Source organism: Schistocerca gregaria, chromosome 3 (genome assembly GCF_023897955.1).
Source record: "Schistocerca gregaria isolate iqSchGreg1 chromosome 3, iqSchGreg1.2, whole genome shotgun sequence".
NCBI classification, from domain to species: Eukaryota; Metazoa; Arthropoda; class Insecta; order Orthoptera; family Acrididae; genus Schistocerca; species Schistocerca gregaria.
Window position 1 is genome coordinate 26231896 of NC_064922.1, and position 20767 is coordinate 26252662.

The 20767-nt window shown below is 47.0% G+C and overlaps 31 non-coding genes across 31 annotated transcripts; all 31 read left to right on the plus strand.

Moving 5' to 3' along the window:
- The first annotated feature begins 301 nt into the window (after window positions 1-301).
- Window positions 302-374, plus strand: Trnar-ucg (transfer RNA arginine (anticodon UCG)). The gene has a single exon. It is a non-coding gene; the product is annotated as a tRNA-Arg (tRNA).
- Window positions 375-1235: 861 nt separating this feature from the next.
- Trnat-agu (transfer RNA threonine (anticodon AGU)) lies at window positions 1236-1307 on the plus strand. Its single transcript has one exon. It is a non-coding gene; the product is annotated as a tRNA-Thr (tRNA).
- Window positions 1308-1811: 504 nt separating this feature from the next.
- On the plus strand, window positions 1812-1884 carry Trnar-ucg (transfer RNA arginine (anticodon UCG)). The gene has a single exon. It is a non-coding gene; the product is annotated as a tRNA-Arg (tRNA).
- Window positions 1885-2334: 450 nt separating this feature from the next.
- Window positions 2335-2407, plus strand: Trnak-cuu (transfer RNA lysine (anticodon CUU)). The gene has a single exon. It is a non-coding gene; the product is annotated as a tRNA-Lys (tRNA).
- A 338-nt stretch (window positions 2408-2745) lies between these two features.
- Window positions 2746-2817, plus strand: Trnat-agu (transfer RNA threonine (anticodon AGU)). Its single transcript has one exon. It is a non-coding gene; the product is annotated as a tRNA-Thr (tRNA).
- A 510-nt stretch (window positions 2818-3327) lies between these two features.
- On the plus strand, window positions 3328-3400 carry Trnar-ucg (transfer RNA arginine (anticodon UCG)). The gene has a single exon. It is a non-coding gene; the product is annotated as a tRNA-Arg (tRNA).
- A 450-nt stretch (window positions 3401-3850) lies between these two features.
- On the plus strand, window positions 3851-3923 carry Trnak-cuu (transfer RNA lysine (anticodon CUU)). The gene has a single exon. It is a non-coding gene; the product is annotated as a tRNA-Lys (tRNA).
- A 338-nt stretch (window positions 3924-4261) lies between these two features.
- On the plus strand, window positions 4262-4333 carry Trnat-agu (transfer RNA threonine (anticodon AGU)). The gene has a single exon. It is a non-coding gene; the product is annotated as a tRNA-Thr (tRNA).
- Window positions 4334-4840: 507 nt separating this feature from the next.
- Window positions 4841-4913, plus strand: Trnar-ucg (transfer RNA arginine (anticodon UCG)). Its single transcript has one exon. It is a non-coding gene; the product is annotated as a tRNA-Arg (tRNA).
- A 450-nt stretch (window positions 4914-5363) lies between these two features.
- On the plus strand, window positions 5364-5436 carry Trnak-cuu (transfer RNA lysine (anticodon CUU)). Its single transcript has one exon. It is a non-coding gene; the product is annotated as a tRNA-Lys (tRNA).
- A 338-nt stretch (window positions 5437-5774) lies between these two features.
- Window positions 5775-5846, plus strand: Trnat-agu (transfer RNA threonine (anticodon AGU)). Its single transcript has one exon. It is a non-coding gene; the product is annotated as a tRNA-Thr (tRNA).
- A 504-nt stretch (window positions 5847-6350) lies between these two features.
- On the plus strand, window positions 6351-6423 carry Trnar-ucg (transfer RNA arginine (anticodon UCG)). Its single transcript has one exon. It is a non-coding gene; the product is annotated as a tRNA-Arg (tRNA).
- Window positions 6424-6873: 450 nt separating this feature from the next.
- Trnak-cuu (transfer RNA lysine (anticodon CUU)) lies at window positions 6874-6946 on the plus strand. Its single transcript has one exon. It is a non-coding gene; the product is annotated as a tRNA-Lys (tRNA).
- Window positions 6947-7872: 926 nt separating this feature from the next.
- On the plus strand, window positions 7873-7945 carry Trnar-ucg (transfer RNA arginine (anticodon UCG)). The gene has a single exon. It is a non-coding gene; the product is annotated as a tRNA-Arg (tRNA).
- Window positions 7946-8395: 450 nt separating this feature from the next.
- Trnak-cuu (transfer RNA lysine (anticodon CUU)) lies at window positions 8396-8468 on the plus strand. The gene has a single exon. It is a non-coding gene; the product is annotated as a tRNA-Lys (tRNA).
- Window positions 8469-8806: 338 nt separating this feature from the next.
- Trnat-agu (transfer RNA threonine (anticodon AGU)) lies at window positions 8807-8878 on the plus strand. Its single transcript has one exon. It is a non-coding gene; the product is annotated as a tRNA-Thr (tRNA).
- A 519-nt stretch (window positions 8879-9397) lies between these two features.
- On the plus strand, window positions 9398-9470 carry Trnar-ucg (transfer RNA arginine (anticodon UCG)). The gene has a single exon. It is a non-coding gene; the product is annotated as a tRNA-Arg (tRNA).
- Window positions 9471-10331: 861 nt separating this feature from the next.
- On the plus strand, window positions 10332-10403 carry Trnat-agu (transfer RNA threonine (anticodon AGU)). The gene has a single exon. It is a non-coding gene; the product is annotated as a tRNA-Thr (tRNA).
- Window positions 10404-10920: 517 nt separating this feature from the next.
- Window positions 10921-10993, plus strand: Trnar-ucg (transfer RNA arginine (anticodon UCG)). Its single transcript has one exon. It is a non-coding gene; the product is annotated as a tRNA-Arg (tRNA).
- An 861-nt stretch (window positions 10994-11854) lies between these two features.
- On the plus strand, window positions 11855-11926 carry Trnat-agu (transfer RNA threonine (anticodon AGU)). The gene has a single exon. It is a non-coding gene; the product is annotated as a tRNA-Thr (tRNA).
- A 510-nt stretch (window positions 11927-12436) lies between these two features.
- Window positions 12437-12509, plus strand: Trnar-ucg (transfer RNA arginine (anticodon UCG)). Its single transcript has one exon. It is a non-coding gene; the product is annotated as a tRNA-Arg (tRNA).
- Window positions 12510-13370: 861 nt separating this feature from the next.
- On the plus strand, window positions 13371-13442 carry Trnat-agu (transfer RNA threonine (anticodon AGU)). Its single transcript has one exon. It is a non-coding gene; the product is annotated as a tRNA-Thr (tRNA).
- A 517-nt stretch (window positions 13443-13959) lies between these two features.
- On the plus strand, window positions 13960-14032 carry Trnar-ucg (transfer RNA arginine (anticodon UCG)). The gene has a single exon. It is a non-coding gene; the product is annotated as a tRNA-Arg (tRNA).
- An 861-nt stretch (window positions 14033-14893) lies between these two features.
- Window positions 14894-14965, plus strand: Trnat-agu (transfer RNA threonine (anticodon AGU)). Its single transcript has one exon. It is a non-coding gene; the product is annotated as a tRNA-Thr (tRNA).
- Window positions 14966-15487: 522 nt separating this feature from the next.
- Trnar-ucg (transfer RNA arginine (anticodon UCG)) lies at window positions 15488-15560 on the plus strand. The gene has a single exon. It is a non-coding gene; the product is annotated as a tRNA-Arg (tRNA).
- An 861-nt stretch (window positions 15561-16421) lies between these two features.
- Trnat-agu (transfer RNA threonine (anticodon AGU)) lies at window positions 16422-16493 on the plus strand. The gene has a single exon. It is a non-coding gene; the product is annotated as a tRNA-Thr (tRNA).
- A 517-nt stretch (window positions 16494-17010) lies between these two features.
- Trnar-ucg (transfer RNA arginine (anticodon UCG)) lies at window positions 17011-17083 on the plus strand. Its single transcript has one exon. It is a non-coding gene; the product is annotated as a tRNA-Arg (tRNA).
- Window positions 17084-17944: 861 nt separating this feature from the next.
- On the plus strand, window positions 17945-18016 carry Trnat-agu (transfer RNA threonine (anticodon AGU)). The gene has a single exon. It is a non-coding gene; the product is annotated as a tRNA-Thr (tRNA).
- A 517-nt stretch (window positions 18017-18533) lies between these two features.
- Window positions 18534-18606, plus strand: Trnar-ucg (transfer RNA arginine (anticodon UCG)). Its single transcript has one exon. It is a non-coding gene; the product is annotated as a tRNA-Arg (tRNA).
- Window positions 18607-19467: 861 nt separating this feature from the next.
- Window positions 19468-19539, plus strand: Trnat-agu (transfer RNA threonine (anticodon AGU)). Its single transcript has one exon. It is a non-coding gene; the product is annotated as a tRNA-Thr (tRNA).
- Window positions 19540-20052: 513 nt separating this feature from the next.
- Window positions 20053-20125, plus strand: Trnar-ucg (transfer RNA arginine (anticodon UCG)). The gene has a single exon. It is a non-coding gene; the product is annotated as a tRNA-Arg (tRNA).
- The last annotated feature ends 642 nt before the right edge of the window (window positions 20126-20767 follow it).

Genomic DNA, 20767 nt, shown 5'->3' on the forward strand with positions numbered 1-20767 from the left:
AGCCTCCCGCGGTCGTCGTCGTCGTCGTCGTCGTCGTCGTCGTCGCCGCCGCCGCTTCTGCAGAATTAGCAAATGGCCATCGTAGCAAATGTGTCGAGGGACACCCTGCCATCGATTCCGATTGCGCAAAGTGTGTGGTCTTGTTTTCCTGTCTATGTTTGGTCGGTCTCGTAAGAGGTTGAATGTAACGAATGGGTGGGAAAGAGTAAGGGGCAGCGGCTGTGTGGAACGAAAACACAATTCCTCAGGGGGTGTGAGCGTTTCGAGATAAATCGTATATAAGTTATACTTGGTCGTCAGTGACCGTGTGGCCTAATGGATAAGGCGTCGGACTTCGGATCCGACGATTGCAGGTTCGAATCCTGTCACGGTCGTGTTTTTCCAGTTCTGAGAAACAAACATACCGTTTTAATGTAGCAATTGTGCAGTACGAAACCGTCTGAATGTTGCTGTTGACCATTTTGTGCTTGAAGATGGTCTTGAGCTTGAAACACACACAAGAAGACCGGTGTTAACTAGCGAAATGGTCGGCAGAGTGCCCTCACCGCGAGGTTTGACTGGCACTTGCACATCTAAAACAACGTCGGAAAGTAACTCGTTCGGCTTTTGAGTCACGTCAAGTATGTGTGTTAATTTTGACGCCGCTAGCTCTGCAGATTGTCATGCAATTCCTTTACCTCTCAGAAATGATTATGAAATAAAAGTGAAGTACGTGACGAGTGTCGTTAGGAAAACATTAGGCAGCATGGAGAGATTCTGTATGGGACCAACCAACCCAAACGAGTACTGTGTGATCTGCTACCCAGGAGGTACCCAACGAGGCAGCACGGCCAGCTCAGTCGGTAGAGCATGAGACTCTTAATCACAGGGTCGTGGGTTCGAGCCCTTCGCTGGGCGGAACGGAATTTTTCTCCACTGCAGATGTAAATTACCGATTTTCTGATTAACGTGATGTAATGGAAATAGCAACTTTAAAATTTGCCTACGTCTCAATCAGTCGCAAGAAAACTGTATATGAAGGTGAAGGTGATTTTGTAGACATGTGTGAAAGTCATGTTCTGAAGTGCAGGTGATTTTGTTTGGAGAGAACATCGGCTACGTGTCAGATGTGTATCCAAGCAGTAATGGGTCGCCATAGCTGCAAATATTTGTGAAAAATATGAAGTGTTGTCAGCTGAAGTCTGAAGATTCAGACGACCGTACGGACGAAGTACGCAAAAGTTCCGCTAGGCCGCGCCTCTTTAGCTCAGTGGTAGAGCACTGGTCTAGTAAACCAGGAGTCGTGAGTTCCATCCTCACAGGAGGAAGACGAATTTTGGAAATCAGTTGCGCGTCATGGCCGTATAGCAAACAGTATCTGTGATGGCGAACAATTAGCGAGAGGCGTTTTATTAAGAATTACTCTCAGATGTGATTAAGGCGAATGGCGCTGATAAAGCATTTGCCAAAGCGGTACGGCATAAGGTGGGACGAGGCATTCTGAATTACATTTTATAGATGTATTTGAGAATCTCTGAGCCTCCGCGGTCGTCGTCGTCGTCGTCGTCGTCGTCGCCGCCGCCGCTTCTGCAGAATTAGCAAATGGCCATCGTAGCAAATGCGGCGAGGGACAACCCTGCCATCGATTCCGATTGCGCAAAGTGTGTGGTCTTGTTTTCCTGTCTATGTTTGGTCGGTCTCGTAAGAGGTTGAATGTAACGAATGGGTGGGAAAGAGTAAGGGGCAGCGGCTGTGTGGAACGAAAACACAATTCCTCAGGGGGTGTGAGCGTTTCGAGATGAATCGTATATAAGTTATACTTGGTCGTCAGTGACCGTGTGGCCTAATGGATAAGGCGTCGGACTTCGGATCCGAAGATTGCAGGTTCGAATCCTGTCACGGTCGTGTTTTTCCAGTTCTGAGAAACAAACATACCGTTTTAATGTAGCAATTGTGCAGTACGAAACCGTCTGAATGTTGCTGTTGACCATTTTGTGCTTGAAGATGGTCTTGAGCTTGAAACACACACAAGAAGACCGGTGTTAACTAGCGAAATGGTCGGCAGAGTGCCCTCACCGCGAGGTTTGACTGGCACTTGCACATCTAAAACAACGTCGGAAAGTAACTCGTTCGGCTTTTGAGTCACGTCAAGTATGTGTGTTAATTTTGACGCCGCTAGCTCTGCAGATTGTCATGCAATTCCTTTTCCTCTCAGAAATGATTATGAAATAAAAGTGAAGTACGTGACGAGTGTCGTTAGGAAAACATTAGGCAGCATGGAGAGATTCTGTATGGGACCAACCAACCCAAACGAGTACTGTGTGATCTGCTACCCAGGAGGTACCCAACGAGGCAGCACGGCTAGCTCAGTCGGTAGAGCATGAGACTCTTAATCACAGGGTCGTGGGTTCGAGCCCTTCGCTGGGCGGAACGCAATTTTTCTCCACTGCAGATGTAAATTACCGATTTTCTGATTAACGTGATGTAATGGAAATAGCAACTTTAAAATTTGCCTACGTCTCAATCAGTCGCAAGAAAACTGTATTTGAAGGTGAAGGTGATTTTGTAGACATGTGTGAAAGTCATGTTCTGAAGTGCAGGTGATTTTGTTTGGAGAGAACATCGGCTACGTGTCAGATGTGTATCCAAGCAGTAATGGGTCGCCATAGCTGCAAATATTAGTGAAAAATATGAAGTGTTGTCAGCTGAAGTCTGAAGATTCAGACGACCGTACGGACGAAGTACGCAAAAGTTCCTCTAGGCCGCGCCTCTTTAGCTCAGTGGTAGAGCACTGGTCTAGTAAACCAGGAGTCGTGAGTTCCATCCTCACAGGAGGAAGACGAATTTTGGAAATCAGTTGCGCGTCATGGCCGTATAGCAAACAGTATCTGTGATGGCGAACAATTAGCGAGAGGCGTTTTATTAAGAATTACTCTCAGATGTGATTAAGGCGAATGGCGCTGATAAAGCATTTGCCAAAGCGGTACGGCATAAGGTGGGACGAGGCATTCTGAATTACATTTTATAGATGTATTTCTCAGAAATCTCTGAGCCTCCCGCGGTCGTCGTCTTCGTCGTCGTCGTCGTCGTCGCCGCCGCCGCTTCTGCAGAATTAGCAAATGGCCATCGTAGCAAATGCGGCGAGGGACACCCTGCCATCGATTCCGATTGCGCAAAGTGTGTGGTCTTGTTTTCCTGTCTATGTTTGGTCGGTCTCGTAAGAGGTTGAATGTAACGAATGGGTGGGAAAGAGTAAGGGGCAGCGGCTGTGTGGAACGAAAACACAATTCCTCAGGGGGTGTGAGCGTTTCGAGATGAATCGTATATAAGTTACACTTGGTCGTCAGTGACCGTGTGGCCTAATGGATAAGGCGTCGGACTTCGGATCCGAAGATTGCAGGTTCGAATCCTGTCACGGTCGTGTTTTTCCAGTTCTGAGAAACAAACATACCGTTTTAATGTAGCAATTGTGCAGTACGAAACCGTCTGAATGTTGCTGTTGACCATTTTGTGCTTGAAGATGGTCTTGAGCTTGAAACACACACAAGAAGACCGGTGTTAACTAGCGAAATGGTCGGCAGAGTGCCCTCACCGCGAGGTTTGACTGGCACTTGCACATCTAAAACAACGTCGGAAAGTAACTCGTTCGGCTTTTGAGTCACGTCAAGTATGTGTGTTAATTTTGACGCCGCTAGCTCTGCAGATTGTCATGCAATTCCTTTTCCTCTCAGAAATGATTATGAAATAAAAGTGAAGTACGTGACGAGTGTCGTTAGGAAAACATTAGGCAGCATGGAGAGATTCTGTATGGGACCAACCAACCCAAACGAGTACTGTGTGATCTGCTACCCAGGAGGTACCCAACGAGGCAGCACGGCTAGCTCAGTCGGTAGAGCATGAGACTCTTAATCACAGGGTCGTGGGTTCGAGCCCTTCGCTGGGCGGAACGGAATTTTTCTCCACTGCAGATGTAAATTACCGATTTTCTGATTAACGTGATGTAATGGAAATAGCAACTTTAAAATTTGCCTACGTCTCAATCAGTCGCAAGAAAACTGTATTTGAAGGTGAAGGTGATTTTGTAGACATGTGTGAAAGTCATGTTCTGAAGTGCAGGTGATTTTGTTTGGAGAGAACATCGGCTACGTGTCAGATGTGTATCCAAGCAGTAATGGGTCGCCATAGCTGCAAATATTAGTGAAAAATATGAAGTGTTGTCAGCTGAAGTCTGAAGATTCAGACGACCGTACGGACGAAGTACGCAAAAGTTCCGCTAGGCCGCGCCTCTTTAGCTCAGTGGTAGAGCACTGGTCTAGTAAACCAGGAGTCGTGAGTTCCATCCTCACAGGAGGAAGACGAATTTTGGAAATCAGTTGCGCGTCATGGCCGTATAGCAAACAGTATCTGTGATGGCGAACAATTAGCGAGAGGCGTTTTATTAAGAATTACTCTCAGATGTGATTAAGGCGAATGGCGCTGATAAAGCATTTGCCAAAGCGGTACGGCATAAGGTGGGACGAGGCATTCTGAATTACATTTTATAGATGTATTTCTCACAAATCTCTGAGCCTCCCGCGGTCGTCGTCGTCGTCGTCGTCGTCGCCGCCGCCGCCGCTTCTGCAGAATTAGCAAATGGCCATCGTAGCAAATGCGGCGAGGGACACCCTGCCATCGATTCCGATTGCGCAAAGTGTGTGGTCTTGTTTTCCTGTCTATGTTTGGTCGGTCTCGTAAGAGGTTGAATGTAACGAATGGGTGGGAAAGAGTAAGGGGCAGCGGCTGTGTGGAACGAAAACACAATTCCTCAGGGGGTGTGAGCGTTTCGAGATGAATCGTATATAAGTTATACTTGGTCGTCAGTGACCGTGTGGCCTAATGGATAAGGCGTCGGACTTCGGATCCGAAGATTGCAGGTTCGAATCCTGTCACGGTCGTGTTTTTCCAGTTCTGAGAAACAAACATACCGTTTTAATGTAGCAATTGTGCAGTACGAAACCGTCTGAATGTTGCTGTTGACCATTTTGTGCTTGAAGATGGTCTTGAGCTTGAAACACACACAAGAAGACCGGTGTTAACTAGCGAAATGGTCGGCAGAGTGCCCTCACCGCGAGGTTTGACTGGCACTTGCACATCTAAAACAACGTCGGAAAGTAACTCGTTCGGCTTTTTAGTCACGTCAAGTATGTGTGTTAATTTTGACGCCGCTAGCTCTGCAGATTGTCATGCAATTCCTTTACCTCTCAGAAATGATTATGAAATAAAAGTGAAGTACGTAACGAGTGTCGTTAGGAAAACATTAGGCAGCATGGAGAGATTCTGTATGGGACCAACCAACCCAAACGAGTACTGTGTGATCTGCTACCCAGGAGGTACCCAACGAGGCAGCACGGCTAGCTCAGTCGGTAGAGCATGAGACTCTTAATCACAGGGTCGTGGGTTCGAGCCCTTCGCTGGGCGGAACGGAATTTTTCTCCACTGCAGATGTAAATTACCGATTTTCTGATTAACGTGATGTAATGGAAATAGCAACTTTAAAATTTGCCTACGTCTCAATCAGTCGCAAGAAAACTGTATTTGAAGGTGAAGGTGATTTTGTAGACATGTGTGAAAGTCATGTTCTGAAGTGCAGGTGATTTTGTTTGGAGAGAACATCGGCTACGTGTCAGATGTGTATCCAAGCAGTAATGGGTCGCCATAGCTGCAAATATTAGTGAAAAATATGAAGTGTTGTCAGCTGAAGTCTGAAGATTCAGACGACCGTACGGACGAAGTATGCAAAAGTTCCTCTAGGCCGCGCCTCTTTAGCTCAGTGGTAGAGCACTGGTCTAGTAAACCAGGAGTCGTGAGTTCCATCCTCACAGGAGGAAGACGAATTTTGGAAATCAGTTGCGCGTCATGGCCGTATAGCAAACAGTATCTGTGATGGCGAACAATTAGCGAGAGGCGTTTTATTAAGAATTACTCTCAGATGTGATTAAGGCGAATGGCGCTGATAAAGCATTTGCCAAAGCGGTACGGCATAAGGTGGGACGAGGCATTCTGAATTACATTTTATAGATGTATTTCTCAGAAATCTCTGAGCCTCCCGCGGTCGTCGTCGTCGTCGTCGTCGTCGCCGCCGCCGCTTCTGCAGAATTAGCAAATGGCCATCGTAGCAAATGCGGCGAGGGACACCCTGCCATCGATTCCGATTGCGCAAAGTGTGTGGTCTTGTTTTCCTGTCTATGTTTGGTCGGTCTCGTAAGAGGTTGAATGTAACGAATGGGTGGGAAAGAGTAAGGGGCAGCGGCTGTGTGGAACGAAAACACAATTCCTCAGGGGGTGTGAGCGTTTCGAGATGAATCGTATATAAGTTATACTTGGTCGTCAGTGACCGTGTGGCCTAATGGATAAGGCGTCGGACTTCGGATCCAAAGATTGCAGGTTCGAATCCTGTCACGGTCGTGTTTTTCCAGTTCTGAGAAACAAACATACCGTTTTAATGTAGCAATTGTGCAGTACGAAACCGTCTGAATGTTGCTGTTGACCATTTTGTGCTTGAAGATGGTCTTGAGCTTGAAACACACACAAGAAGACCGGTGTTAACTAGCGAAATGGTCGGCAGAGTGCCCTCACCGCGAGGTTTGACTGGCACTTGCACATCTAAAACAACGTCGGAAAGTAACTCGTTCGGCTTTTTAGTCACGTCAAGTATGTGTGTTAATTTTGACGCCGCTAGCTCTGCAGATTGTCATGCAATTCCTTTACCTCTCAGAAATGATTATGAAATAAAAGTGAAGTACGTGACGAGTGTCGTTAGGAAAACATTAGGCAGCATGGAGAGATTCTGTATGGGACCAACCAACCCAAACGAGTACTGTGTGATCTGCTACCCAGGAGGTACCCAACGAGGCAGCACGGCTAGCTCAGTCGGTAGAGCATGAGACTCTTAATCACAGGGTCGTGGGTTCGAGCCCTTCGCTGGGCGGAACGGAATTTTTCTCCACTGCAGATGTAAATTACCGATTTTCTGATTAACGTGGTGTAATGGAAATAGCAACTTTAAAATTTGCCTACGTCTCAATCAGTCGCAAGAAAACTGTATTTGAAGGTGAAGGTGATTTTGTAGACATGTGTGAAAGTCATGTTCTGAAGTGCAGGTGATTTTGTTTGGAGAGAACATCGGCTACGTGTCAGATGTGTATCCAAGCAGTAATGGGTCGCCATAGCTGCAAATATTAGTGAAAAATATGAAGTGTTGTCAGCTGAAGTCTGAAGATTCAGACGACCGTACGGACGAAGTACGCAAAAGTTCCGCTAGGCCGCGCCTCTTTAGCTCAGTGGTAGAGCACTGGTCTAGTAAACAAGGAGTCGTGAGTTCCATCCTCACAGGAGGAAGACGAATTTTGGAAATCAGTTGCGCGTCATGGCCGTATAGCAAACAGTATCTGTGATGGGGAACAATTAGCGAGAGGCGTTTTATTAAGAATTACTCTCAGATGTGATTAAGGCGAATGGCGCTGATAAAGCATTTGCCAAAGCGGTACGGCATAAGGTGGGACGAGGCATTCTGAATTACATTTTATAGATGTATTTCTCACAAATCTCTGAGCCTCCCGCGGTCGTCGTCGTCGTCGTCGTCGTCGTCGTCGTCGCCGCCGCCGCCGCTTCTGCAGAATTAGCAAATGGCCATCGTAGCAAATGCGGCGAGGGACACCCTGCCATCGATTCCAATTGCGCAAAGTGTGTGGTCTTGTTTTCCTGTCTATGTTTGGTCGGTCTCGTAAGAGGTTGAATGTAACGAATGGGTGGGAAAGAGTAAGGGGCAGCGGCTGTGTGGAACGAAAACACAATTCCTCAGGGGGTGTGAGCGTTTCGAGATGAATCGTATATAAGTTATACTTGGTCGTCAGTGACCGTGTGGCCTAATGGATAAGGCGTCGGACTTCGGATCCGAAGATTGCAGGTTCGAATCCTGTCACGGTCGTGTTTTTCCAGTTCTGAGAAACAAACATACCGTTTTAATGTAGCAATTGTGCAGTACGAAACCGTCTGAATGTTGCTGTTGACCATTTTGTGCTTGAAGATGGTCTTGAGCTTGAAACACACACAAGAAGACCGGTGTTAACTAGCGAAATGGTCGGCAGAGTGCCCTCACCGCGAGGTTTGACTGGCACTTGCACATCTAAAACAACGTCGGAAAGTAACTCGTTCGGCTTTTTAGTCACGTCAAGTATGTGTGTTAATTTTGACGCCGCTAGCTCTGCAGATTGTCATGCAATTCCTTTACCTCTCAGAAATGATTATGAAATAAAAGTGAAGTACGTGACGAGTGTCGTTAGGAAAACATTAGGCAGCATGGAGAGATTCTGTATGGGACCAACCAACCCAAACGAGTACTGTGTGATCTGCTACCCAGGAGGTACCCAACGAGGCAGCACGGCTAGCTCAGTCGGTAGAGCATGAGACTCTTAATCACAGGGTCGTGGGTTCGAGCCCTTCGCTGGGCGGAACGGAATTTTTCTCCACTGCAGATGTAAATTACCGATTTTCTGATTAACGTGATGTAATGGAAATAGCAACTTTAAAATTTGCCTACGTCTCAATCAGTCGCAAGAAAACTGTATTTGAAGGTGAAGGTGATTTTGTAGACATGTGTGAAAGTCATGTTCTGAAGTGCAGGTGATTTTGTTTGGAGAGAACATCGGCTACGTGTCAGATGTGTATCCAAGCAGTAATGGGTCGCCATAGCTGCAAATATTAGTGAAAAATATGAAGTGTTGTCAGCTGAAGTCTGAAGATTCAGACGACCGTACAGACGAAGTACGCAGAAGTTCCGCTAGGCCGCGCCTCTTTAGCTCAGTGGTAGAGCACTGGTCTAGTAAACCAGGAGTCGTGAGTTCCATCCTCACAGGAGGAAGACGAATTTTGGAAATCAGTTGCGCGTCATGGCCGTATAGCAAACAGTATCTGTGATGGGGAACAATTAGCGAGAGGCGTTTTATTAAGAATTACTCTCAGATGTGATTAAGGCGAATGGCGCTGATAAAGCATTTGCCAAAGCGGTACGGCATAAGGTGGGACGAGGCATTCTGAATTACATTTTATAGATGTATTTCTCACAAATCTCTGAGCCTCCCGCGGTCGTCGTCGTCGTCGTCGTCGTCGTCGTCGTCGCCGCCGCCGCCGCCGCTTCTGCAGAATTAGCAAATGGCCATCGTAGCAAATTCGGCGAGGGACACCCTGCCATCGATTCCGATTGCGCAAAGTGTGTGGTCTTGTTTTCCTGTCTACGTTTGGTCGGTCTCGTAAGAGGTTGAATGTAACGAATGGGTGGGAAAGAGTAAGGGGCAGCGGCTGTGTGGAACGAAAACACAATTCCTCAGGGGGTGTGAGCGTTTCGAGATGAATCGTATATAAGTTATACTTGGTCGTCAGTGACCGTGTGGCCTAATGGATAAGGCGTCGGACTTCGGATCCGAAGATTGCAGGTTCGAATCCTGCCACGGTCGTGTTTTTCCAGTTCTGAGAAACAAACATACCGTTTTAATGTAGCAATTGTGCAGTACGAAACCGTCTGACTGTTGCTGTTGACCATTTTGTGCTTGAAGATGGTCTTGAGCTTGAAACACACACAAGAAGACCGGTGTTAACTAGCGAAATGGTCGGCAGAGTGCCCTCACCGCGAGGTTTGACTGGCACTTGCACATCTAAAACAACGTCGGAAAGTAACTCGTTCGGCTTTTGAGTCACGTCAAGTATGTGTGTTAATTTTGACGCCGCTAGCTCTGCAGATTGTCATGCAATTCCTTTACCTCTCAGAAATGATTATGAAATAAAAGTGAAGTACGTGACGAGTGTCGTTAGGAAAACATTAGGCAGCATGGAGAGATTCTGTATGGGACCAACCAACCCAAACGAGTACTGTGTGATCTGCTACCCAGGAGGTACCCAACGAGGCAGCACGGCCAGCTCAGTCGGTAGAGCATGAGACTCTTAATCACAGGGTCGTGGGTTCGAGCCCTTCGCTGGGCGGAACGGAATTTTTCTCCACTGCAGATGTAAATTACCGATTTTCTGATTAACGTGATGTAATGGAAATAGCAACTTTAAAATTTGCCTACGTCTCAATCAGTCGCAAGAAAACTGTATATGAAGGTGAAGGTGATTTTGTAGACATGTGTGAAAGTCATGTTCTGAAGTGCAGGTGATTTTGTTTGGAGAGAACATCGGCTACGTGTCAGATGTGTATCCAAGCAGTAATGGGTCGCCATAGCTGCAAATATTTGTGAAAAATATGAAGTGTTGTCAGCTGAAGTCTGAAGATTCAGACGACCGTACGGACGAAGTACGCAAAAGTTCCGCTAGGCCGCGCCTCTTTAGCTCAGTGGTAGAGCACTGGTCTAGTAAACCAGGAGTCGTGAGTTCCATCCTCACAGGAGGAAGACGAATTTTGGAAATCAGTTGCGCGTCATGGCCGTATAGCAAACAGTATCTGTGATGGCGAACAATTAGCGAGAGGCGTTATATGAAGAATTACTCTCAGATGTGATTAAGGCGAATGGGCTTGATAAAGCATTTGCCAAAGCGGTACGGCATAAGGTGGGACGAGGCATTCTGAATTACATTTTATAGATGTATTTCTCACAAATCCCTGAGCCTCCCGCGGTCGTCGTCTTCGTCGTCGTGGGTCGTCGTCGTCGTCGCCGCCGCCGCTTCTGCAGAATTAGCAAATGGCCATCGTAGCAAATGCGGCGAGGGACACCCTGCCATCGATTCCGATTGCGCAAAGTGTGTGGTCTTGTTTTCCTGTCTACGTTTGGTCGGTCTCGTAAGAGGTTGAATGTAACGAATGGGTGGGAAAGAGTAAGGGGCAGCGGCTGTGTGGAACGAAAACACAATTCCTCAGGGGGTGTGAGCGTTTCGAGATGAATCGTATATAAGTTATACTTGGTCGTCAGTGACCGTGTGGCCTAATGGATAAGGCGTCGGACTTCGGATCCGAAGATTGCAGGTTCGAATCCTGCCACGGTCGTGTTTTTCCAGTTCTGAGAAACAAACATACCGTTTTAATGTAGCAATTGTGCAGTACGAAACCGTCTGACTGTTGCTGTTGACCATTTTGTGCTTGAAGATGGTCTTGAGCTTGAAACACACACAAGAAGACCGGTGTTAACTAGCGAAATGGTCGGCAGAGTGCCCTCACCGCGAGGTTTGACTGGCACTTGCACATCTAAAACAACGTCGGAAAGTAACTCGTTCGGCTTTTGAGTCACGTCAAGTATGTGTGTTAATTTTGACGCCGCTAGCTCTGCAGATTGTCATGCAATTCCTTTACCTCTCAGAAATGATTATGAAATAAAAGTGAAGTACGTGACGAGTGTCGTTAGGAAAACATTAGGCAGCATGGAGAGATTCTGTATGGGACCAACCAACCCAAACGAGTACTGTGTGATCTGCTACCCAGGAGGTACCCAACGAGGCAGCACGGCCAGCTCAGTCGGTAGAGCATGAGACTCTTAATCACAGGGTCGTGGGTTCGAGCCCTTCGCTGGGCGGAACGGAATTTTTCTCCACTGCAGATGTAAATTACCGATTTTCTGATTAACGTGATGTAATGGAAATAGCAACTTTAAAATTTGCCTACGTCTCAATCAGTCGCAAGAAAACTGTATTTGAAGGTGAAGGTGATTTTGTAGACATGTGTGAAAGTCATGTTCTGAAGTGCAGGTGATTTTGTTTGGAGAGAACATCGGCTACGTGTCAGATGTGTATCCAAGCAGTAATGGGTCGCCATAGCTGCAAATATTTGTGAAAAATATGAAGTGTTGTCAGCTGAAGTCTGAAGATTCAGACGACCGTACGGACGAAGTACGCAAAAGTTCCGCTAGGCCGCGCCTCTTTAGCTCAGTGGTAGAGCACTGGTCTAGTAAACCAGGAGTCGTGAGTTCCATCCTCACAGGAGGAAGACGAATTTTGGAAATCAGTTGCGCGTCATGGCCGTATAGCAAACAGTATCTGTGATGGGGAACAATTAGCGAGAGGCGTTTTATTAAGAATTACTCTCAGATGTGATTAAGGCGAATGGCGCTGATGAAGCATTTGCCAAAGCGGTACTGCATAAGGTGGGACGAGGCATTCTGAATTACATTTTATAGATGTATTTCTCACAAATCTCTGAGCCTCCCGCGGTCGTCGTCGTCGTCGTCGTCGTCGCCGCCGCCGCCGCCGCTTCTGCAGAATTAGCAAATGGCCATCGTAGCAAATGCGGCGAGGGACACCCTGCCATCGATTCCGATTGCGCAAAGTGTGTGGTCTTGTTTTCCTGTCTACGTTTGGTCGGTCTCGTAAGAGGTTGAATGTAACGAATGGGTGGGAAAGAGTAAGGGGCAGCGGCTGTGTGGAACGAAAACACAATTCCTCAGGGGGTGTGAGCGTTTCGAGATGAATCGTATATAAGTTATACTTGGTCGTCAGTGACCGTGTGGCCTAATGGATAAGGCGTCGGACTTCGGATCCGAAGATTGCAGGTTCGAATCCTGCCACTGTCGTGTTTTTCCAGTTCTGAGAAACAAACATACCGTTTTAATGTAGCAATTGTGCAGTACGAAACCGTCTGACTGTTGCTGTTGACCATTTTGTGCTTGAAGATGGTCTTGAGCTTGAAACACACACAAGAAGACCGGTGTTAACTAGCGAAATGGTCGGCAGAGTGCCCTCACCGCGAGGTTTGACTGGCACTTGCACATCTAAAACAACGTCGGAAAGTAACTCGTTCGGCTTTTGAGTCACGTCAAGTATGTGTGTTAATTTTGACGCCGCTAGCTCTGCAGATTGTCATGCAATTCCTTTACCTCTCAGAAATGATTATGAAATAAAAGTAAAGTACGTGACGAGTGTCGTTAGGAAAACATTAGGCAGCATGGAGAGATTCTGTATGGGACCAACCAACCCAAACGAGTACTGTGTGATCTGCTACCCAGGAGGTACCCAACGAGGCAGCACGGCCAGCTCAGTCGGTAGAGCATGAGACTCTTAATCACAGGGTCGTGGGTTCGAGCCCTTCGCTGGGCGGAACGGAATTTTTCTCCACTGCAGATGTAAATTACCGATTTTCTGATTAACGTGATGTAATGGAAATAGCAACTTTAAAATTTGCCTACGTCTCAATCAGTCGCAAGAAAACTGTATATGAAGGTGAAGGTGATTTTGTAGACATGTGTGAAAGTCATGTTCTGAAGTGCAGGTGATTTTGTTTGGAGAGAACATCGGCTACGTGTCAGATGTGTATCCAAGCAGTAATGGGTCGCCATAGCTGCAAATATTTGTGAAAAATATGAAGTGTTGTCAGCTGAAGTCTGAAGATTCAGACGACCGTACGGACGAAGTACGCAAAAGTTCCGCTAAGCCGCGCCTCTTTAGCTCAGTGGTAGAGCACTGGTCTAGTAAACCAGGAGTCGTGAGTTCCATCCTCACAGGAGGAAGACGAATTTTGGAAATCAGTTGCGCGTCATGGCCGTATAGCAAACAGTATCTGTGATGGCGAACAATTAGCGAGAGGCGTTATATGAAGAATTACTCTCAGATGTGATTAAGGCGAATGGCGCTGATAAAGCATTTGCCAAAGCGGTACGGCATAAGGTGGGACGAGGCATTCTGAATTACATTTTATAGATGTATTTCTCACAAATCCGTGAGCCTCCCGCGGTCGTCGTCTTCGTCGTCGTGGGTCGTCGTCGTCGTCGCCGCCGCCGCTTCTGCAGAATTAGCAAATGGCCATCGTAGCAAATGCGGCGAGGGACACCCTGCCATCGATTCCGACTGCGCAAAGTGTGTGGTCTTGTTTTCCTGTCTATGTTTGGTCGGTCTCGTAAGAGGTTGAATGTAACGAATGGGTGGGAAAGAGTAAGGGGCAGCGGCTGTGTGGAACGAAAACACAATTCCTCAGGGGGTGTGAGCGTTTCGAGATGAATCGTATATAAGTTATACTTGGTCGTCAGTGACCGTGTGGCCTAATGGATAAGGCGTCGGACTTCGGATCCGAAGATTGCAGGTTCGAATCCTGTCACGGTCGTGTTTTTCCAGTTCTGAGAAACAAACATACCGTTTTAATGTAGCAATTGTGCAGTACGAAACCGTCTGAATGTTGCTGTTGACCATTTTGTGCTTGAAGATGGTCTTGAGCTTGAAACACACACAAGAAGACCGGTGTTAACTAGCGAAATGGTCGGCAGAGTGCCCTCACCGCGAGGTTTGACTGGCACTTGCACATCTAAAACAACGTCGGAAAGTAACTCGTTCGGCTTTTGAGTCACGTCAAGTATGTGTGTTAATTTTGACGCCGCTAGCTCTGCAGATTGTCATGCAATTCCTTTACCTCTCAGAAATGATTATGAAATAAAAGTGAAGTACGTGACGAGTGTCGTTAGGAAAACATTAGGCAGCATGGAGAGATTCTGTATGGGACCAACCAACCCAAACGAGTACTGTGTGATCTGCTACCCAGGAGGTACCCAACGAGGCAGCACGGCCAGCTCAGTCGGTAGAGCATGAGACTCTTAATCACAGGGTCGTGGGTTCGAGCCCTTCGCTGGGCGGAACGGAATTTTTCTCCACTGCAGATGTAAATTACCGATTTTCTGATTAACGTGATGTAATGGAAATAGCAACTTTAAAATTTGCCTACGTCTCAATCAGTCGCAAGAAAACTGTATTTGAAGGTGAAGGTGATTTTGTAGACATGTGTGAAAGTCATGTTCTGAAGTGCAGGTGATTTTGTTTGGAGAGAACATCGGCTACGTGTCAGATGTGTATCCAAGCAGTAATGGGTCGCCATAGCTGCAAATATTAGTGAAAAATATGAAGTGTTGTCAGCTGAAGTCTGAAGATTCAGACGACCGTACGGACGAAGTACGCAAAAGTTCCGCTAGGCCGCGCCTCTTTAGCTCAGTGGTAGAGCACTGGTCTAGTAAACCAGGAGTCGTGAGTTCCATCCTCACAGGAGGAAGACGAATTTTGGAAATCAGTTGCGCGTCATGGCCGTATAGCAAACAGTATCTGTGATGGCGAACAATTAGCGAGAGGCGTTTTATTAAGAATTACTCTCAGATGTGATTAAGGCGAATGGCGCTGATAAAGCATTTGCCAAAGCGGTACGGCATAAGGTGGGACGAGGCATTCTGAATTACATTTTATAGATGTATTTCTCACAAATCTCTGATCCTCCCGCGGTCGTCGTCGTCGTCGTCGTCGTCGTCGTCGTCGTCGTCGTCGCCGCCGCCGCTTCTGCAGAATTAGCAAATGGCCATCGTAGCAAATGCGGCGAGGGACACCCTGCCATCGATTCCGATTGCGCAAAGTGTGTGGTCTTGTTTTCCTGTCTATGTTTGGTCGGTCTCGTAAGAGGTTGAATGTAACGAATGGGTGGGAAAGAGTAAGGGGCAGCGGCTGTGTGGAACGAAAACACAATTCCTCAGGGGGTGTGAGCGTTTCGAGATAAATCGTATATAAGTTATACTTGGTCGTCAGTGACCGTGTGGCCTAATGGATAAGGCGTCGGACTTCGGATCCGAAGATTGCAGGTTCGAATCCTGTCACGGTCGTGTTTTTCCAGTTCTGAGAAACAAACATACCGTTTTAATGTAGCAATTGTGCAGTACGAAACCGTCTGAATGTTGCTGTTGACCATTTTGTGCTTGAAGATGGTCTTGAGCTTGAAACACACACAAGAAGACCGGTGTTAACTAGCGAAATGGTCGGCAGAGTGCCCTCACCGCGAGGTTTGACTGGCACTTGCACATCTAAAACAACGTCGGAAAGTAACTCGTTCGGCTTTTTAGTCACGTCAAGTATGTGTGTTAATTTTGACGCCGCTAGCTCTGCAGATTGTCATGCAATTCCTTTACCTCTCAGAAATGATTATGAAATAAAAGTGAAGTACGTGACGAGTGTCGTTAGGAAAACATTAGGCAGCATGGAGAGATTCTGTATGGGACCAACCAACCCAAACGAGTACTGTGTGATCTGCTACCCAGGAGGTACCCAACGAGGCAGCACGGCCAGCTCAGTTGGTAGAGCATGAGACTCTTAATCACAGGGTCGTGGGTTCGAGCCCTTCGCTGGGCGGAACGGAATTTTTCTCCACTGCAGATGTAAATTACCGATTTTCTGATTAACGTGATGTAATGGAAATAGCAACTTTAAAATTTGCCTACGTCTCAATCAGTCGCAAGAAAACTGTATATGAAGGTGAAGGTGATTTTGTAGACATGTGTGAAAGTCATGTTCTGAAGTGCAGGTGATTTTGTTTGGAGAGAACATCGGCTACGTGTCAGATGTGTATCCAAGCAGTAATGGGTCGCCATAGCTGCAAATATTTGTGAAAAATATGAAGTGTTGTCAGCTGAAGTCTGAAGATTCAGACGACCGTACGGACGAAGTACGCAAAAGTTCCGCTAGGCCGCGCCTCTTTAGCTCAGTGGTAGAGCACTGGTCTAGTAAACCAGGAGTCGTGAGTTCCATCCTCACAGGAGGAAGACGAATTTTGGAAATCAGTTGCGCGTCATGGCCGTATAGCAAACAGTATCTGTGATGGCGAACAATTAGCGAGAGGCGTTATATGAAGAATTACTCTCAGATGTGATTAAGGCGAATGGCGCTGATAAAGCATTTGCCAAAGCGGTACGGCATAAGGTGGGACGAGGCATTCTGAATTACATTTTATAGATGTATTTCTCACAAATCCGTGAGCCTCCCGCGGTCGTCGTCTTCGTCGTCGTGGGTCGTCGTCGTCGTCGCCGCCGCCGCTTCTGCAGAATTAGCAAATGGCCATCGTAGCAAATGCGGCGAGGGACACCCTGCCATCGATTCCGACTGCGCAAAGTGTGTGGTCTTGTTTTCCTGTCTATGTTTGGTCGGTCTCGTAAGAGGTTGAATGTAACGAATGGGTGGGAAAGAGTAAGGGGCAGCGGCTGTGTGGAACGAAAACACAATTCCTCAGGGGGTGTGAGCGTTTCGAGATGAATCGTATATAAGTTATACTTGGTCGTCAGTGACCGTGTGGCCTAATGGATAAGGCGTCGGACTTCGGATCCGAAGATTGCAGGTTCGAATCCTGTCACGGTCGTGTTTTTCCAGTTCTGAGAAACAAACATACCGTTTTAATGTAGCAATTGTGCAGTACGAAACCGTCTGAATGTTGCTGTTGACCATTTTGTGCTTGAAGATGGTCTTGAGCTTGAAACACACACAAGAAGACCGGTGTTAACTAGCGAAATGGTCGGCAGAGTGCCCTCACCGCGAGGTTTGACTGGCACTTGCACATCTAAAACAACGTCGGAAAGTAACTCGTTCGGCTTTTTAGTCACGTCAAGTATGTGTGTTAATTTTGACGCCGCTAGCTCTGCAGATTGTCATGCAATTCCTTTACCTCTCAGAAATGATTATGAAATAAAAGTGAAGTACGTGACGAGTGTCGTTAGGAAAACATTAGGCAGCATGGAGAGATTCTGTATGGGACCAACCAACCCAAACGAGTACTGTGTGATCTGCTACCCAGGAGGTACCCAACGAGGCAGCACGGCCAGCTCAGTTGGTAGAGCATGAGACTCTTAATCACAGGGTCGTGGGTTCGAGCCCTTCGCTGGGCGGAACGGAATTTTTCTCCACTGCAGATGTAAATTACCGATTTTCTGATTAACGTGATGTAATGGAAATAGCAACTTTAAAATTTGCCTACGTCTCAATCAGTCGCAAGAAAACTGTATATGAAGGTGAAGGTGATTTTGTAGACATGTGTGAAAGTCATGTTCTGAAGTGCAGGTGATTTTGTTTGGAGAGAACATCGGCTACGTGTCAGATGTGTATCCAAGCAGTAATGGGTCGCCATAGCTGCAAATATTTGTGAAAAATATGAAGTGTTGTCAGCTGAAGTCTGAAGATTCAGACGACCGTACGGACGAAGTACGCAAAAGTTCCGCTAGGCCGCGCCTCTTTAGCTCAGTGGTAGAGCACTGGTCTAGTAAACCAGGAGTCGTGAGTTCCATCCTCACAGGAGGAAGACGAATTTTGGAAATCAGTTGCGCGTCATGGCCGTATAGCAAACAGTATCTGTGATGGCGAACAATTAGCGAGAGGCGTTATATGAAGAATTACTCTCAGATGTGATTAAGGCGAATGGCGCTGATAAAGCATTTGCCAAAGCGGTACGGCATAAGGTGGGACGAGGCATTCTGAATTACATTTTATAGATGTATTTCTCACAAATCCGTGAGCCTCCCGCGGTCGTCGTCTTCGTCGTCGTGGGTCGTCGTCGTCGTCGCCGCCGCCGCTTCTGCAGAATTAGCAAATGGCCATCGTAGCAAATGCGGCGAGGGACACCCTGCCATCGATTCCGACTGCGCAAAGTGTGTGGTCTTGTTTTCCTGTCTATGTTTGGTCGGTCTCGTAAGAGGTTGAATGTAACGAATGGGTGGGAAAGAGTAAGGGGCAGCGGCTGTGTGGAACGAAAACACAATTCCTCAGGGGGTGTGAGCGTTTCGAGATGAATCGTATATAAGTTATACTTGGTCGTCAGTGACCGTGTGGCCTAATGGATAAGGCGTCGGACTTCGGATCCGAAGATTGCAGGTTCGAATCCTGTCACGGTCGTGTTTTTCCAGTTCTGAGAAACAAACATACCGTTTTAATGTAGCAATTGTGCAGTACGAAACCGTCTGAATGTTGCTGTTGACCATTTTGTGCTTGAAGATGGTCTTGAGCTTGAAACACACACAAGAAGACCGGTGTTAACTAGCGAAATGGTCGGCAGAGTGCCCTCACCGCGAGGTTTGACTGGCACTTGCACATCTAAAACAACGTCGGAAAGTAACTCGTTCGGCTTTTTAGTCACGTCAAGTATGTGTGTTAATTTTGACGCCGCTAGCTCTGCAGATTGTCATGCAATTCCTTTACCTCTCAGAAATGATTATGAAATAAAAGTGAAGTACGTGACGAGTGTCGTTAGGAAAACATTAGGCAGCATGGAGAGATTCTGTATGGGACCAACCAACCCAAACGAGTACTGTGTGATCTGCTACCCAGGAGGTACCCAACGAGGCAGCACGGCCAGCTCAGTCGGTAGAGCATGAGACTCTTAATCACAGGGTCGTGGGTTCGAGCCCTTCGCTGGGCGGAACGGAATTTTTCTCCACTGCAGATGTAAATTACCGATTTTCTGATTAACGTGATGTAATGGAAATAGCAACTTTAAAATTTGCCTACGTCTCAATCAGTCGCAAGAAAACTGTATTTGAAGGTGAAGGTGATTTTGTAGACATGTGTGAAAGTCATGTTCTGAAGTGCAGGTGATTTTGTTTGGAGAGAACATCGGCTACGTGTCAGATGTGTATCCAAGCAGTAATGGGTCGCCATAGCTGCAAATATTTGTGAAAAATATGAAGTGTTGTCAGCTGAAGTCTGAAGATTCAGACGACCGTACGGACGAAGTACGCAAAAGTTCCGCTAGGCCGCGCCTCTTTAGCTCAGTGGTAGAGCACTGGTCTAGTAAACCAGGAGTCGTGAGTTCCATCCTCACAGGAGGAAGACGAATTTTGGATATCAGTTGCGCGTCATGGCCGTATAGCAAACAGTATCTGTGATGGGGAACAATTAGCGAGAGGCGTTTTATTAAGAATTACTCTCAGATGTGATTAAGGCGAATGGCGCTGATAAAGCATTTGCCAAAGCGGTACGGCATAAGGTGGGACGAGGCATTCTGAATTACATTTTATAGATGTATTTCTCACAAATCTCTGAGCCTCCCGCGGTCGTCGTCGTCGTCGTCGTCGTCGTCGTCGTCGCCGCCGCCGCTTCTGCAGAATTAGCAAATGGCCATCGTAGCAAATGCGGCGAGGGACACCCTGCCATCGATTCCGATTGCGCAAAGCGTGTGGTCTTGTTTTCCTGTCTATGTTTGGTCGGTCTCGTAAGAGGTTGAATGTAACGAATGGGTGGGAAAGAGTAAGGGGCAGCGGCTGTGTGGAACGAAAACACAATTCCTCAGGGGGTGTGAGCGTTTCGAGATAAATCGTATATAAGTTATACTTGGTCGTCAGTGACCGTGTGGCCTAATGGATAAGGCGTCGGACTTCGGATCCGAAGATTGCAGGTTCGAATCCTGTCACGGTCGTGTTTTTCCAGTTCTGAGAAACAAACATACCGTTTTAATGTAGCAATTGTGCAGTACGAAACCGTCTGAATGTTGCTGTTGACCATTTTGTGCTTGAAGATGGTCTTGAGCTTGAAACACACACAAGAAGACCGGTGTTAACTAGCGAAATGGTCGGCAGAGTGCCCTCACCGCGAGGTTTGACTGGCACTTGCACATCTAAAACAACGTCGGAAAGTAACTCGTTCGGCTTTTTAGTCACGTCAAGTATGTGTGTTAATTTTGACGCCGCTAGCTCTGCAGATTGTCATGCAATTCCTTTACCTCTCAGAAATGATTATGAAATAAAAGTGAAGTACGTGACGAGTGTTGTTAGGAAAACATTAGGCAGCATGGAGAGATTCTGTATGGGACCAACCAACCCAAACGAGTACTGTGTGATCTGCTACCCAGGAGGTACCCAACGAGGCAGCACGGCCAGCTCAGTTGGTAGAGCATGAGACTCTTAATCACAGGGTCGTGGGTTCGAGCCCTTCGCTGGGCGGAACGGAATTTTTCTCCACTGCAGATGTAAATTACCGATTTTCTGATTAACGTGATGTAATGGAAATAGCAACTTTAAAATTTGCCTACGTCTCAATCAGTCGCAAGAAAACTGTATAT